This window comes from Tamandua tetradactyla, chromosome 7 (genome assembly GCF_023851605.1).
Source record: "Tamandua tetradactyla isolate mTamTet1 chromosome 7, mTamTet1.pri, whole genome shotgun sequence".
NCBI classification, from domain to species: domain Eukaryota; kingdom Metazoa; phylum Chordata; class Mammalia; order Pilosa; family Myrmecophagidae; genus Tamandua; species Tamandua tetradactyla.
The window spans coordinates 26253965-26270314 of NC_135333.1; the positions used below are offsets into that span (position 1 = coordinate 26253965).

The 16350-nt window shown below is 39.4% G+C and overlaps 1 long non-coding RNA gene across 1 annotated transcript in view; it reads right to left on the reverse strand.

The window, feature by feature from the left end:
* LOC143689543 (uncharacterized) overlaps positions 1-15197 on the reverse strand; it is a 114492-nt gene extending 99295 nt beyond the window's left edge. Inside the window, exon 1 of the long non-coding RNA XR_013178824.1 lies at positions 15044-15197. This is a non-coding gene — a long non-coding RNA (uncharacterized LOC143689543). The remainder of the gene's footprint in view (positions 1-15043) is intronic.
* Positions 15198-16350: the final 1153 nt, after the last annotated feature.

Consider the following 16350-nt stretch of genomic DNA (forward strand, 5'->3'; position numbering starts at 1 on the left):
GTGCACCCGCACAGCTACATCCTCCCTGGCAGACGGGCACCCATGTTCATAAGCACCAGCTTAACATCCCCAACCTGTGCCTATACCTGCGCTGCAACACATCACTGCAGTGTTGTGCCCTGCCCCATACCCTGTACCCTGCTACACATCCAACTTGCAAATGCAAGGGTTTAGACTACTGAAGGAAATCAACTTCCAAAGTAAATCAATCAGGATATTTACATGAGATGAAAACAACAGAAGATCACTAAGCATATCAAATGCTTAGTCTAATTACCAAATTAAAACACCAGAAGAGACACAGACATCGGAAAAGTAATCAAAGATGTTCATATAACTAAACTCAATAAAATAAGTGGGATGGCCAATGACATAAAGGAGATCAAGAAGACAGTAGAAGAGTGTAAAGAGGAATTTGAAAGAATAAATACAAAAATAGAAGATATCACAGAGATTAAGGACTCTGTTGACTAAATGAAAAACATACTAAAGGCACACAACACCATATGTGAAGAGACAGAAGGAAGAATAAGAGAACTAGAGGACAGGATAACTGATTTGGAACACTCAAAATAACAAATGGCCAAAAAGGATGGAAAATTTTGAATTGGATCTCAGGGAAATAATAGACAAAACAAAGCATACACATATAAGGATCATTAGTGTCTCAGAAGAACTAGAGAAGAGTGAAGGGCTAGGAAGAGTAGTTGAGGATAAAATGGGGGGAAACTTCCCAACCCTCATAAAGGACATAAATATACAAGTCAAAGAAGCCCAACAAACTTCAAAAAGAATAAATCCAAATAGGTCTTCCCCAAGACACATACTAATCAGTCTGTGAAATGTTGCAGAGAAGCAGAGAATTCTGAAAGTGGCAAGAGTAAAGCAATCTACTACATACAAGGGAAACCCCATAAGACTGAGTTCAGACTACTCAATTGGTACCATGGAGGTAAGAAAGCAGTGGTATGATATATTTAATAATCAAGTACCTAGGAATGAACTTAACTAGGGACATAAAGGACTTGTACACAGAAAACTACATAACATTGCTAAAAGAAATCAAAGAAGATCTAAACAGGTGGAAGGACATTCCCTGCTTATGGATAGGAAGGTTAAAAATAGTTAAGAAGTCAATTCTCCCCACATTGATCTACAGATTCCAAGTCTAGTTTCATCATGTAAAGATGAGGAAATTGATGCTCAGAACAGGGAAAGAATTAACCCATGAGTATATTAAGTGAGGAGCAGACTCAGGACAATTAGCCAGGCCACGTAAACCCCAGTCCATTTCATCACTGTGCAGGGCATGTGCTCTTATTAGTTTTCATAGCAATTGGTAAAATTCTTCTTTCATGTACTAGATGTATGAATGGACAAGATGCATAATCTCTCCGAATCTCACTTTCCTCATTTGGAAACTGTGGGTAGCAATTCTTTTTATACAAAGATTTGTTGTAAACATTAATTGAGAAAATCCATGCCAGGTGTTTAGTGTGGTTATTGGCATGTATATGAATCTGCCATATTGCACAACTTCAGGGGACAACATTCTCATTACATTCCTACAAGATGATCCTTTTCAGTGGATGTTACTCCTTATGTATTCACTTTCTAAGATAAGTTTCTGACTCTCATGTTACCTCCTTGCTGACATTTCCACCCCCCACACTGAGATATTTTTTTACCCCTGTACAGAGGCGGAAGGCTTGTGAGCTGGTGGAGTCCTTTAAGACCCTACTCTTCTGAGTTCTGACCAGCTACTTAGTGAGAATGACAATCAAACCAGTTTTTCCACCCTCAGATTACTCAACAAACTGAACAAAACAATGTGAAGATTCAGGTTAGATAATATAAATTAAACATTTTATTTAGTGCTTGGCATGCAGTTAAGTGCTCAGTGGATGAAAGCTATTTATATCACATTTTCTTATTCATTAAATAGGCCTACAATGTGTCCAGGCACCAAAATGCTGAGTTGGGAGTTCAAGGGGATAATAGGAGATGTCTCTTGAGATATACTTATCTGAATTAGGGATAAAGGTCTGAATGACAGGTTCATTTCTTCCATCTTTTAATAGTGTATTTTCCATGCCCTTTTTATGGGCTGTGTTGGGAGAGGGCTGAAATGGAACTAAAATCAGACAGCGTAGTATGCAAGAAGGGTTTCTTTCTCATTTGTAAAGTAATCTTTGTTCAAAAAGTCCTTAAGTATATATACATGCATACAAATATACACACACGTACACATACATACATCTATATACATAAATGCGTAAAGCCTGGAAATGTAATTTATCCAGTTTCCATGATACCCTGGTGAAGACAACTTTCTCAAGGACCCTAAGGATTGACCGTGCTCTTGTGAGGGAAATCCTGCTGCCACAGATAAAGAGTAATAAACACACCAAATGCCTGTCGTAGAGTCATGTTGCAAGCAAAACAATGGTGAAAGAGAGAGGAGAACTCAGTTTGAATGTGTTCCATGTGCCAGATGATGTGTTAGAGGCTTAGGATAAAAGGTAGATGAGATGGACAAGATCTATCCCCTTGGGGAGTACACAGTCAAGCTTCAGAATACAGTGAAAAAAAAAAGGGCACTAAAATAGCTGCAAGTTATGTCTTGTGATGGAGAAAATAGCAGAAATGGGGAAGAAAGCATTTTAGATAGGATGGTCTGGGAAGCCTAGCTGAGAAGAGGCTATTTAAGCTGAGACCTGGAACCAAAATGAAGCTGTATGAAGAACAGAGAAGAAGATACTGAGAGGAGATGATGGCACATGAAAAGACCCCAAGTTGAGGATGGACTTTGAAGCTTGGCATTTTCTAGGAATGAAGAGAAGGCCCCAGTGAATGGGCTATGGGGCTCAAGGAGAGAGTAACAAGAACTGATGTCTAAGAGGTAGGCAGGCTGTGGAAGGAGATTGAATCTTAGTCAAAGGGAAATCTTTGGAGGATTAAAATATTTTAATCTTGAAATAATTTTAAATTTACACAGAGTTGCAAAAGATAGTCAAAACTTCCCTTATACCATCTACGCACTATTGGGGATTGAATCATGTCCCCTACAAAGGGCCTGTTCAGGTCCCAATCCCTGGTCCTGTGGGTGTGAACCCATTTGTAAACAGGACCTTTGAAGATACTGTTGGTTAAGGTGTGCCCAAACAAAATGAGGGTGGGCCTTAGTCCAATATTGCTGTAGTCCTTATAAGCAAAGGGAATTGGACACAGAGGAGGAAGCCACAGGGAACAGACAGAAGCTGGAAGTTCATGGAACTCAGAAATGTGCATTGCTACGTAGCAGAAAAGTCAAAGAAACCCAAAGATTGTCAGCCAGCAAGAAGATACTGACGCCGGAAAGAAGCAAGCCTTTTGGCCTCTGAAACCATGAGCCAATAAATTCCTGTTGATCAGCTAACATTGTATGGTGTTTGTTTTAGTAGTCAGGAAACTAATACACCTTCTTTATGCTAATGTTATCTTGTATGACTGTGGTTCATTTATCAAAATTAACATTGGTACAATACTAATAACTCAACTTCAGATAATTGGAGGAGTCTAAGCAGGAAGCTGACTTAGTTTAATGTATGCTTTAAGAAGATGGCTTGGTTTACCACGTGGGAATGAATCAGAGTAGGGTAAGATTGAAAATGATGGGCCAGTTAGGAAGCTTTGGCAATGATCTGAGAGTTGATGGGATATGGATAGGGATGGAGAAAATGAAGGATGTGGATGCAACTCAGGATTGGATGGAAAATTAGGAGGGGGTGAGAAGCAGGGGAAAAATTATTCCTAAACACCTGACCTAAGCCGTAAGACAGATGATTGTGGGTGACATTTACTAGGATGAAAAATACCGTCGAGGAGTTCAGGGGAGGGGGAGATTAGGAGGAAAATCAAGAGTTCAGTTTTAAGCCCGTAAAATGTGAGATGCCTTGAATTTTGTAAATGATAACTTTCTAAATAAATAAAATTTATTATTATTACCCCCGGGAGGGGGCCTCAATTAGGGGCATGTTGGGATTTAATACTTCTTTCCAACCCTCATGTTTACCTTTTTAATGAAGAGGTAGCAATCGCATTAAAATTTTTGAAAGGTCAGGTCCTAGATTGAATTTCCAGGTTTTTGGTTATGGAAAAGATTATTTTTGCACAGCAAGTATTTGAAAAGATCCACTCTTTGGACAAGCACCCTGAGAAGGGAAATCAAACAATTAAGATACAAATCACAGTCCTGGAGGCAGGCACCCAGCCAAACTGTCAATCCCGCGGCCTTGTGGCTTAAGGGCTAAAGAATCACTGGGCTCATTTTCTTCTCTGTGAGGTGGAGACAATAACACACACTTTCTAAAGGGTTGCTGTGTGGATCATTTGGGGGTGATGTTTATGAAATGTCTGGTAAAGTGCTTGGCATATAAATGTTGGGTCCTTTTCTCTCCTTCTAGGCAGACTTGCTTGGTTAATAATAGCAATCTCTTGCATTTTTATTACACATTATAATTTTCAAAGTTCTTACATGCACAGTCTTAGGGCCTCATCTAATTTTCTCAGAAATCAGAATATAATGGAAAGACTTTTTTTCTCTTCAAAGTGAGAAGACATCAGAACACAGTTAATTAAATGATCTGAATTGACTTAATTTAGGACAGAATTAAGGGCTCTCAGCCAGGGTTGCCATCCTTGACCACCGAATTAACCTGCACAACCTCAGAATCAAATGATCCCAACAATTCACAACCAGGCATCTTAATGTCCTCACTGACCTTTGGCAGTGAACTCTCCCTGTTTATTTAATCATTAATTAGTGCTTTTCATCCACTTTGGGCAGAATGTAGTGCAGAAACTGTCACATGCTCCCCACTGGGCATTTACGATGTGGTGAGCTGGTCTGGGGCTACTGCCACTGCCCTCGGCTCTGGTGACCCCTTCACTTCTCCTGGACCATCTCTGCTTATCCACCTTTCTCTGTCCTTCCCCTGGGATTGTCATAGGTCAAAGCTCTGCATGTTGGTTTTGCCATTCATTTCTACCTTCATCTTATGACTTGCCTCAGTCAATACCTGTGAAACTCTTCTTGTCCCTGAGCCCTCATTTCTACCCACTCCCTCTACCTCCAGGAAGATGGTCATCCTTTTAATTTTACTGAGGACATTTGATCCGAGTTTCCTCGACCATTTCTGTTTCCCCACCATTCATTCATTAACTTATTTATCTATTTAATCATTCCTTCAGTAGCTCAATCAGTTACTAACTGCTCTCCCTCTCTTCATTCTGAATATCCTCCCTCATTCTCTTACTTTTTCTGTCCCTCCTACAGAAAGCAAATGGATTCTTCAGAGCTATGGTTATTGAAAGTGACGAGCAGGCAACTCATGATGGGTGTTTTCTGGGTTGGTGTGGTGAATTGAATTGTGTTCCCCCAAAAGGATATGTTAAAGTCCTCACCCCTGATAGCTGTGAATGTGACCTTATTTGGAAGCAGGGTCTTTGCAAGATATAATCAAATTAAGATGAAGTCAGATGGGATTTGGTGGACCCTAACTCCTTTGGTGTCTTTATAAGAGAAAGGAGAGAGATTTGAGCAGAAAGACAGACACACAGGGAGAACGTCATGTGACAATGGAGGCTGAGGTTGAGTAATGCAGCTGAAGAATGCAAAGGATTGCCAGCAACTGCCAGAAGCTAGGAAAGAGGCATGGGATGGTCTCTCCCTCAGAACCTCAAGAGAAAACCAATCCTGCCAACACCTTAATTTCAAGCTTCAGTTTTCCTGAATTGTGAGAGAATAAATTTCTATTGTTTTAAGCCACCCAATTTGTTGTGTTTTGTCATGGAAACCCTAGGAAATGAATATAGTTGGGTACATAGTGACAAATCCCCAAGGGTTGAGGTTCATCCTTCCAGATATGTATACCACCACAGTCATTATCTACAGTAAAGTTGATTAGGTCTCAGAAATCTTTTCCACTATCCAAGCTGACCCAAACTCTCTCTATATGGTTTAGCTCAAAGGTTACATTTCTACAAAACTTTCTTGTATTTCCTCACTTGAAATTAGTCTCACTTTTTTCTTTGTGACTCATGGAATTTTCTTTTTGCCTCTTTTCTGGCAGTCATTACTTCTGCCTTGCATTCTAGTTACCTGTATACCTCTCTGTCTCCTTTCCTAGACTGTACAGCTTGATGGCAAGGTAGTATCTGCATATTTTTGTATCTTCCTAGGGCAATAATCTTCAAACTCTAGAGAGGATTAAAAATCACCATCAGAGAGATTTGTTCAAAATGCAGATTGCTCAGCCCTACCTCCAGAGGTTCTGTTTCAAAAGCACTGGTCCATGAATGTGGATTTTTAACAAGTAATTTGGGTGACTAAAGTTGGCAGCATTCTGGGAAATATAGCTCATCTTCCTATTTTAGTGGTTTGTATTCAGTAGGTGCTCCAGAAATCTTCACTAAGTAAGTTATAATAAGGTGTGCCAGATCAATTATCTACTGCTACGTAACAAGATACCCTTAACACCTAGTGACATACACCCCTGGAGAGCCTCTTTTGTGCTCAGATGTGGCCTCTCTTTGTAAGCCAACTTGGCAGGTGAATTCATTGCCCTCCCCCCTATGTGGGGCATGACTCCCAGGGGTGTAAATCTCCCTGGCAACATGGGACTTGACTCCCAGAGATGAACCCAGATCATGGGGACGAGAAAACCTTCTTGGCCAAAAGGGGGAAAAGAGAAATGAAACAAAGTAAAGTCCCAGTGGCTAACAGATTTCAAGCAGAGTTGAGAGATTATCCTGGAGGTTATTCTTATGCACTCTATAGATATCCGTTTTTAGTTTATGGAGTGGCTAGAGGGAAGTACCTGATACTGTTGAGCTGTGTTCCAGTAGTCTTGATTCCTGAAGACAACTGTATAACAATATAGCTTTTGCAATGTAACTGTGTGATTGTGAAAACCTTGTGTCTGATGCTTCTTTTATCCAGGATATGGACAGATGAGTTTTTTAAAAATAAGGATAAAAAATAAATAAATGATGGGGGGAGATAAAGGGTAAAAATTGGGTAGATTGAAATGCTGTGGGTCAATGAGAGGGAAGGGTAAGGGGTATGGGATTTATGAGTTCTTTTTTTATTATTATTATTTCTTTTTCCAGAGTGATGTAAATGTTCTAAAAATGGTCATGGTAAATAACACATGATTATGTGAGGATATTGTGAGGCATTTATAGTATAATGTGATTGTTCTAGTTTGCTAGCTTCCAGAATGCAATATACCAGAAACGGAATGGCTTTTTAAAAATGAGAATTTAATAAGTTGCAAGTTTAACAGTTTTTAGGTTGTGGAAATGTCCCAATTAAAACAAGTCTATAGAAATATCCAATCTAAGGCATCCAGGGAAGCATACCTTGACTCAAAAAGACCGATGATGTTCAGGGTTTCTCTCTCAACTTAAAAGGCACGTGGCTAATGCGGCATCCTCTGCTAGCTCCCTCTCTAGGCTTCCTGTTTCATGAAGCTCCCCGGAAGGCATTTTCCTTCTTCATCTCCAAAAGTCACTAGCTGGTGGACTCTCTGCTTTGTGGTTCTGTGGTGTTTTGTTGTCCTTCTGTGTTTGCTCAGAATATCGTGGCTTTCTCTCTTGTTGTTCTCTCGCTTTTTCCAAAGTGCTTCTTCTATTAAAGGATTCCAGTAAAACCAATCAAGACCCATCTGGAATGGGTGGAGACACTTCTCCACCTAATCAAGTTTAATACCCATACTTGACTGAGTTACAACTCTGTGGAGATAATTGAATTAAAGTTCCCAACATATAATACTGAATAGGGATGAGAAGAAAGAGCTGTCTTTACAAAATGGGATTAAGATTAAAACATGGCTTTTCTGGGGTACATAAATCCTTTCAAACAGGCACAATGGTTGGACTGTACATGTGTGGGTATTTCTCAGTAAAAATATTTTAAAATATTGTCAGTTTTCTGCAAAATTGTTTTGGACATTTGTCAAAAATCGATTTATCATATACATATGGGTATATTCTGAGCTCTCTATTCTGTTCCACTGATATATAGGTCAGTTAGCTTGCTAATACCATATTAGTTTGATTGCTTTGTAGTAAATAGTATGTCTTGATTACTGCTGATTATAGTAAAATAAGTTTTTTACCTGGAAAAAAAAAACCTTAGTGACTTAGAATAACAAAGATTTATTATTTCTCACACTTCTGTGGGTTGGCAATCTGGGTGGTTCTTCTGCTGGGTTCACTTAAACACTCTTAGGCAGATGCATTCAGTTGGAGGGTCAGCTGGGGATGGACTTCTCCCTCCATGGTATTTTTAATACATGAAAAGGCTGAATGGAGCTTTCTTACATGGTGGCAGCAACACTCCAAGAGGATGAACCTCATTGTACAGATATTTATCAAGCCTCTTCCTGGGTCACATTTTCTGACACCTCATTGACAAGTCAAGTCATTAGGCCAAACACAGAGTCAATATAGGAGGGGATGGTGCAAAGATGTGGCTCTTAGAAGGCATGATATATTGGTAGAGATGTCAGTTAAGTACAAAATATGCAGTTACATTTGAATTTCAGATAAACAAAGAATATGTTTTTAGTATAAGTATGTCCCAAACATTGAATGGAATATACTTGCACTAAAAATTACTCTATGTTTATCTGAAATACAAAGTTAACTGTGTGTGTGTGTGTGCCCTGCATTTTTCTTTGCTGAATATGGCAACCCTATACTGAGGTCCATTAACATAGCAACTGATCACCCAATGCTATTGTCTCTTTCTAATCTTTACTATGAAATTGCAGTTTTGGGCTTTTCTGCTGGGTCTAATCCAAGCCTAGTATTTAGTGAAACAAGTGAGTGCTTGTGTCTTTCCTGCCAGTCTTACTAAGATGCTTTAATTTCTCCTACTTGATTTCTTCATTTCCTGAGGAACAATTGGCACTCAGCTCTGTTCTTCTCATCGGTGGCATCTTACTTCTTGACCACCTTCTACTCTGGATTAGTTTTCTCCTAGAGTCACTAGGCTTTTCTGGTTTCCTGGAGCAACCAGGACCTCTATTCGGGCTAGATTTCCTTCTAGATCCAATTTCTTAATCTTTTATTCTATTATTTTTAAAAAATTTCCAAGTATATTTTAACAAGCAGTTATAGAACAGATTTTAAAGTTTGGTATAGGTTACAGTTTCGTGATTTTTAGTTTTTTCTTCTAGCTACTCCAAGATTTTGGAGACCTCTTAATTTTTTCTAATTTCATGGATTCCTTTGGCAGTCTGGTGTCTGGCCAAGCCTGTGGACTGCTTGTTTCTCAAAACAGTGCTTTTAAATTTATAAATAACATGCAAGGTTTGATAAATTCTGTTATTAAAATATTTTAAAAACCAAATAAAATAGAATAATGATATAGTAATTTATATGCTACTCCATTAATGCGTTAAATGACAAGATTTAGTGGCAGGTCTCCTTTGAAGTGGCAGGTGGAATGTGAACAATATTTTAAAGTATTTGCAACAACTGGTAGACAATATAAAACTATGTATTTTTTTTTTTTTTGGTAACAGAGTCAAGTACTGAAGGAACTGCCAAATATCAGAGGTTAGTAAAAATAAGATGCAATTTATATTGCCACCCCATTTCATAGACCCCTGAATTCTATCCATAGATTCCCAGGGTGTCCAGGTAAAGAAACCCAATGTCTAGAGCCATCTGAATGAATTCTCTCTTCTCTGGGGCTCTTCTGCCTCCTGTAGCAGAAGCATCTCTTTTCAATTAGAAACCACAACTGATTTGCTTCAGTTAAAAGCATTACAAGCAATTATAAGTTAAACATCAAGACCCTTTTTTTTAATCAGGGAGCACTTTGGAAGCATTATCTAGACTTTGGCATGGAGTCCCTCATGGTATTTCCTATCCAGTTGGTCTCTCCCTACTCTTTGGACTGAATCTTTTCCAATTAAGCCCTCAGAATTAATTCAAGCCTTAATCTATGATTTTAGTCTGTAATTGCTCTTTGAACCAAATTGTTCTGCCTGGATATTGTTATTGATAATCATATTATTTTTACCCAGCACCATTTCCTTCTGTAAGTGCTTCCTTCTCTGTGGAGATGACATCACTGATAGGACATCCTTCTAGAAGGGATGATTAATGTACACTTTTCTATCCCCATCTCCTCAGGCTCTGGGCTTCTGTTGGCTTCCATGATAGCACTCTTTCCTGCTTTTTTCCTACCTCACTAGCTTCACAATTCTATCTGCTGGCTTATTATCCTCTGTCTGATTTCAAAGTAATAGAGCACTCCTGGATTCAGTTCAGGGTCCTTTTCTCATTTGTACTCTATTCTTGAGAGATCTCATTCAGTCCAAACCTTTATGTGGCATGTATTTGGTGATAATGCTTACATTATCATCCCTGGTCTTGATCTTTCTCTGTTCCATATTCATATAACCATCTATTTCACATATCCAGTTGAACATCTTATGGACATCTCAAATGTAACATGGGCAGATTTTCACTCTTATTCTCCACCTTTGCTATACTTTTAGACCTTCCAGTTCAATGAATGTAAACACAGTCCACCCGGGGGCTCAAGCCCAAACAACCAGAAGTCATTCTCAGTTTGTCCTCCTTCCCCAAACAAATCTGATCACTGCTTCTCATCTCTACTGCCAATGCTCTGATGAAGCTCCATCTTATCTCTTCTATTGCCTGTTATCTGGATTATGGCAATAGCCTCTTGATTGATTCCTCTCCTCTTTTCAACTCCATTACCTACTCTTTTTATTTTATTACAGAATTTTTAAGTTTATAGAAATATCATGGACACAGTCTTGCTCTTTTTTTTTTTTTTTTTTTTTTTTTTGCATGGGCAGGCACAGAGAATCAAATGCTGGTCTCCAGCATGGCAAGTGAGAACTCTACCTGCTGAGCCACCGTGGCCCACCCTGCTTTTTTTTTCTTTGCTCTTTTTTAAATGAATTAAAAGATTTATTAAATAGTTAAGACACACCTTGAACTGGAGTGGTAACATCAGATGATTTCCATTTATAAAAACTCACAATTATCTGCGTCAGTTTCCAGTAAAATACTTCTTAAATTGTGATTTTCTGTTTGTTTATAGAGTTGTGAATATTTAATATATTTTCAACTGCCTTTCTGAAAACAGAATTTTAGCATTTAGTGTCCAAGATGGAGATGCACTCTAAAACAGGCTATTCCTGGCACATCTATTTTTCCCCCATTGCTGCTTCAAGGCTTTTTTTAAGTTGTGGCAGAATACACATAACATAAACTTTACATTCCACCCATTTTAAAGTGTACAATTCAATGGCATTTCATGCATCCATGATGTTTAAAGTGTACAATTCAATGGCATTTCATGCAGCCATCACCACTGTCTGGTTCCAGAACCTAGAGCAGCCAGAGAAATCTTTTAAAAATATAAATTAGATTATACCAGTCCTGTGCTTAAAACACTTAAATCACTTCTTACTGCTGTTAGAATAAAATTCCAAATCTACTGATGGCCTATAAAAACTGACGTCATAGATTCCTGCAGACCTCTTGGGCCTCAGCCTTGCCACTCCCCATTTCACTCACTGAGTTCCAAGTAACTGGCCTCCTTTCTGTCCTTAGATATCCCAACCTTTTCACCCACTTAAGGCCTTTTTACTTACTGTCCACTCTTTCTGGAACCTTGTGCTGTCGTAATTTTGGATACAAGCACCTTCTTACTATCCTGAACTCTTCTCATGTCCACCTCCTCAGTGATGTCTTCTTTGACCTTTGAGCAGCCTACTCAGTCACTTAACCTCCTAATTGTCCTGTTTTGGTTTCTTTGTAGCACATTTAGCAATGGCTAAAGTTATTTTGCTCATTTGTGTGCATTCTTGTTTGTTGACAGTCTCTTTTCTAGAACGCAAGCTCTATAACAGCAGAGCTTTTCCCAAACCTAGTTACCCATGAATCCCCATCGATAGAATGATGTTTGGCACACAGTATGTTCTCAATAAATATTTGTTGGCCACTTTGGAAAAATGTGGAGCTACTGTGTTTATCCTCTGTTCCCTGGGTTTCTTGGTGACTGAAGTCAAGGTTGGTGTGATGGTGGCTGAGATGGTAGGATCCCACTCTAGCCAAAACACACAATGATATTATTTATTGAATGGAACCCATAGCCTTACTCTTGGAATCTTTTTATTTATTTATACTGCAGTCTACATACTAAGGTACCCAGTGAAAGACTTCAAATGAGTATCTGAAGTCTTTCATGATTGCCTGCCTCTTTTCCTCTATCTCACCTTCCCTCCTTCATTCTCTTCTTCTTTCCTCCTTCCTTTCCTCCCTCCCTTCCTTCCATTTAACTTTTACCTGTGCATTCTCTGTTGCCAGACACTGACAACTAACAAGCCAATACCTACCCTCATGAGCTTCCACTCCAACAAGGGGATGGAGGAAGCCCTGTTGTTGAATTTGGAATCTATATTATTGGAGTCAAAAAGGGCTCTTTGAATGCAGTGATGCCTGGATAAAATTCTGATTCTAGAGTTGGAATAAGCCAGACACAGGGTTGGGAGTGGCAGTTGGAAAAGTATTCTTGATAGTTCAGCATATAAAAAGAAATTAGTGATGATATGGTGTTTTCAAGAAAACTGGAAGTAGTTTATCAGGGCTGGAGTTTAGCCTAGGAGCGGGAATTGTAGCAAGGGATAAGGCTGGAGAGGTTGGTAGAGGCCAAATCATGAAAGGTTTTGTGTCAAAAAAAAGGAGGGCAAAGAAGGCAAAGATTTTTCCTAATGAAAAAGTTTGTAATTAAGAGAAAATGCAATCATGTTTGCATTTTAGAAAGATCACTTATAGTCATTGGAGGATGGCTTAGAGAAGCTATGGGGAAAAGGAAACATATTTTCAGGACTAAAATTTAGGACAAGAGGTAAGAAAGATCGATCTTTAAGTAAGTTCCTAGTATACAAAATAATTTGAGACCTGCAGTAAGGGCACTGCATATTAGATGCCAACCATTCTGCTAAGTGAAAGATGTATGTTCCCTAAATATAAAGAAATGATTCTTTTTACATTTTTATGTCTGAAGCACTACCCTGCCAAATTCTTTCTCATATTCTGTTAGATAAAAAGAGTGAACTGCTAAATTTTTAGATTTTCCTCTTCCATCTGTATTTATCTCTCTCAGCTGATCCTTTGATTAATTTGTCTATTGATTAATCCCACAGGACCGATTGCTGTGACCCCCAAGCATTTTCATCAACCATCTGGCTGATCCTTGAGTAATCACTGAGTCTGTAACAGATGGACTTAGAGGCTTACTCAGATCTGAGCTATTAAGCTGCCCTTGTATAACAATCGGATTATGTCCTATAATTGGTTCCTCGATTGAGACCAAATCCAGAACTGGATGGGGCAGGTATAAGGAAGGAGAGAAAGGTAAAATGGATGAGGGAAGGGAGGCAGATTGGACCTGCGATCCCAGCTGCTGTTTAGCAGAGGAGAGGGGCAGGATAGCCTGGCCTGCATCCATGGCCCTTTCTGTAATTGCTATGTGTCAAGCGAATAATTGCTTCTACTTGCCACACAGTGTGTGTTCCATAAAGAGACTCCAGAGGTGGAGGATGAATTGTGTCTGTGTAAGGGAGACGAGGAATTCTCATAGATTCTGTGGCTGAACGGGGCTTCTGAGGTTCACCTGTTTAGACAAATCCTACCTATCTTGCTCTACTCGGGGAAAAAAAAAACTGAGGCTGTGGGGGTATGAGGGTGGTTAGAGTCACAGAGCAGCAAGCTTTGATTCTGGTCTCTGCATTGTAATTTAAGGTTGTTCCTAGCATATCTCTCTTAAAATAAGAAACACTGAGACAGTATAGATGGAATAGAATGTTAAACATATTCCAGAAACCGTTAGGGTCTTTGGCCTCGCCATGATTCCTAAGCATACAGTGATGAGTTTGCCGGCCAAGCTCAGATCTTTTCAAATCTCAAATCCGCCCAGACCCTCTACCTGAGTCTCAGTTGCATCTATCCAGTTGCTTCCTTATCATTTCGGCTTGGCTTTTTTACACTCACCTTGATGTAAATGTAGTAATTTGACAGCTGTTTTAGTTTGCTAATGCTGTCGGAATGCAATATACCAGAAAAAGATTGGCTTTTACAAAGGGGATTTATTAAGTTACAACTTTACACTTCTAAGGCCATAAAAATGTCCAAATTAAGGCATCAGCATGAGTGTACCTTCACTCTAGAAAGGCCGATCACTTCTGGTTTATTTCTGTCACATGGAAAGGCACATGGTAATGTCTGCTGGCCCTTTTTTTCAATGTATATAAAGAACTTTTATAAATCAAAAGGAAAACAAGAACTCAATTAAAAATGGCAAAAATATCACAAAGATGTTTCACCAAAGAAGATGTACATTTTAAAAATATAAACATAAGGAACTCTGAGGGTATTTTCAGAATGGAGCTACATATCAAGAAAGTGAACAAGCAAATGAGAACCATCTGCTGGCCCTTTGATCCTGGTTTTGTTGCTTTCAGCCCTTGGTTCCAGTGGCCTCCTCTCTGAGCTTCTATGGGCCCTCACTTAGCTTCTCTGGGACAAAATCTGGATTTCTTCTCTTAGTATCTCCAAACATCTGTGTCTGAATTTTCTCCAAATTGTTTCCCTCCTAAAGGATTCCACTAGCTAATAAAGGCTAACTTTGAATGGGCAGGGTCACAACTCCATGCAAATAATCTAATCGAAAGGCCACACCCATGATTGGGTGGGTCGAATCTCCAAGGAGACAACCTAATTAAAAGATCCCACCCAACAGAAGGTTTGCCCCCACAAGATTAAAAGAACATGGCTTTTCTTGGTTACATAACAGTTTCAAACTAACACACACCCAATATCATTCCAAACTCCGTCTAGAGTGCTTCCTGTACAAGAGAGCCTGGAAAGCTAACACCTATATTTTCCAGACTCCCATGAAACAGCCATTCTGGATGAAAGTCAGGTTCCTTCAATATGCACTTGCACGAGATTTGAAAGGTGGAGGCCATCTTTCTGCTGCAATAACCGTGGTGTGGGATTTTCCAATATCAGGATCCCATTCTTCAGTTTCTGGACTCCTGGATGTGGAGAGGCAGGTGTTGCTGAAGTGGTGGTAGGAGTGGCTCTTTTATCCTTGGATCACAATGACAGTGATGCATTGTTGAGATCGTAGTCCTGGTCTACAGATTTCCCTGTTTCCTGACTATGACACAGACATAAGTTCCCCTGGTATGTCAGTTCTCAGAAACCTTAAACTGAGCATTGAGTATGTTCCTCCAGTTCTTCCCATGATTTTATAAGTATCTGTGGTCAGTTATTTGGGGAAAATGGCCATGTCCTTTGCCCCTCCCTACACCCATGCCTCTCTGTGATGAAGCTTTGCAATTCCTCCTATCAAGAGGTGGATTCTATTTCTTCATTTGGGCTGGTCATTTAAATTGCTTAAATAAGCAAAGCAAGGTAAAAATGGCATTGTGCCCATTCTGAGCCTATACCTTAGCAGGCCTTGCATGCACTTTCTCTGTTGAACCCTCCAAGAAGATATGCATGTAGCCCAACCCGGTTTGCTGATTGATAAGAGATATATGGCCTAGTGGCCCTCATAATCTTCAACTAAGAGCTGGCGAATCCCCAGAAATAAAGCTCTTTAGCTGTTGGTAACTGACCACAGACAAGGGTGAGTTCAGCCAAGACCGGAAGAACTGCCCAGCTAAGCTCAGCCCAAATTGAAAGCTCACAGAATCGTGAGGTAGGTAAATGGCTTAGCCACAGAGTTTTAGGGTGGTTTGTTTTGCAGTTAGAGATAACTGAGACAACTCGGTCTTAAATCCAGTTCTGCTTAAAATAGCTTGAGTGATTTCTATTGCCTCCAATTGAGCCTTGACTGATATATACTTATATTCAGCATTTTCAAAACCAAGGCTGTCATATTCCCTGCCCTAAATATGTTTCTCTCATGGAATTTCCATCTAATCATTTGCAACCCTTTCTTGCACTGTATCTGATCAATCACCAAGTTTGTCTTTTTATCTTCCTCTCCTGTCCACTGTACACAACCATCCTAGTCCACACCAACTTCATCTCTTGCTTTGAGAACAATAGGTTCCACATGGTTTTCCTGCTTCTGCTCCTGTCCTCTTCTAATCTCTTCTCTATAAGGCATTGGTGCTGATACTTTGAAAATGCAAATCTGATCATGATGTACAAACCCCTCCATGATCTTTTTTACTATCTAATAATGTAGCACTCTCATTCTACAAGCTATAAACTCTCTTACTTTCTTCAGCTTCT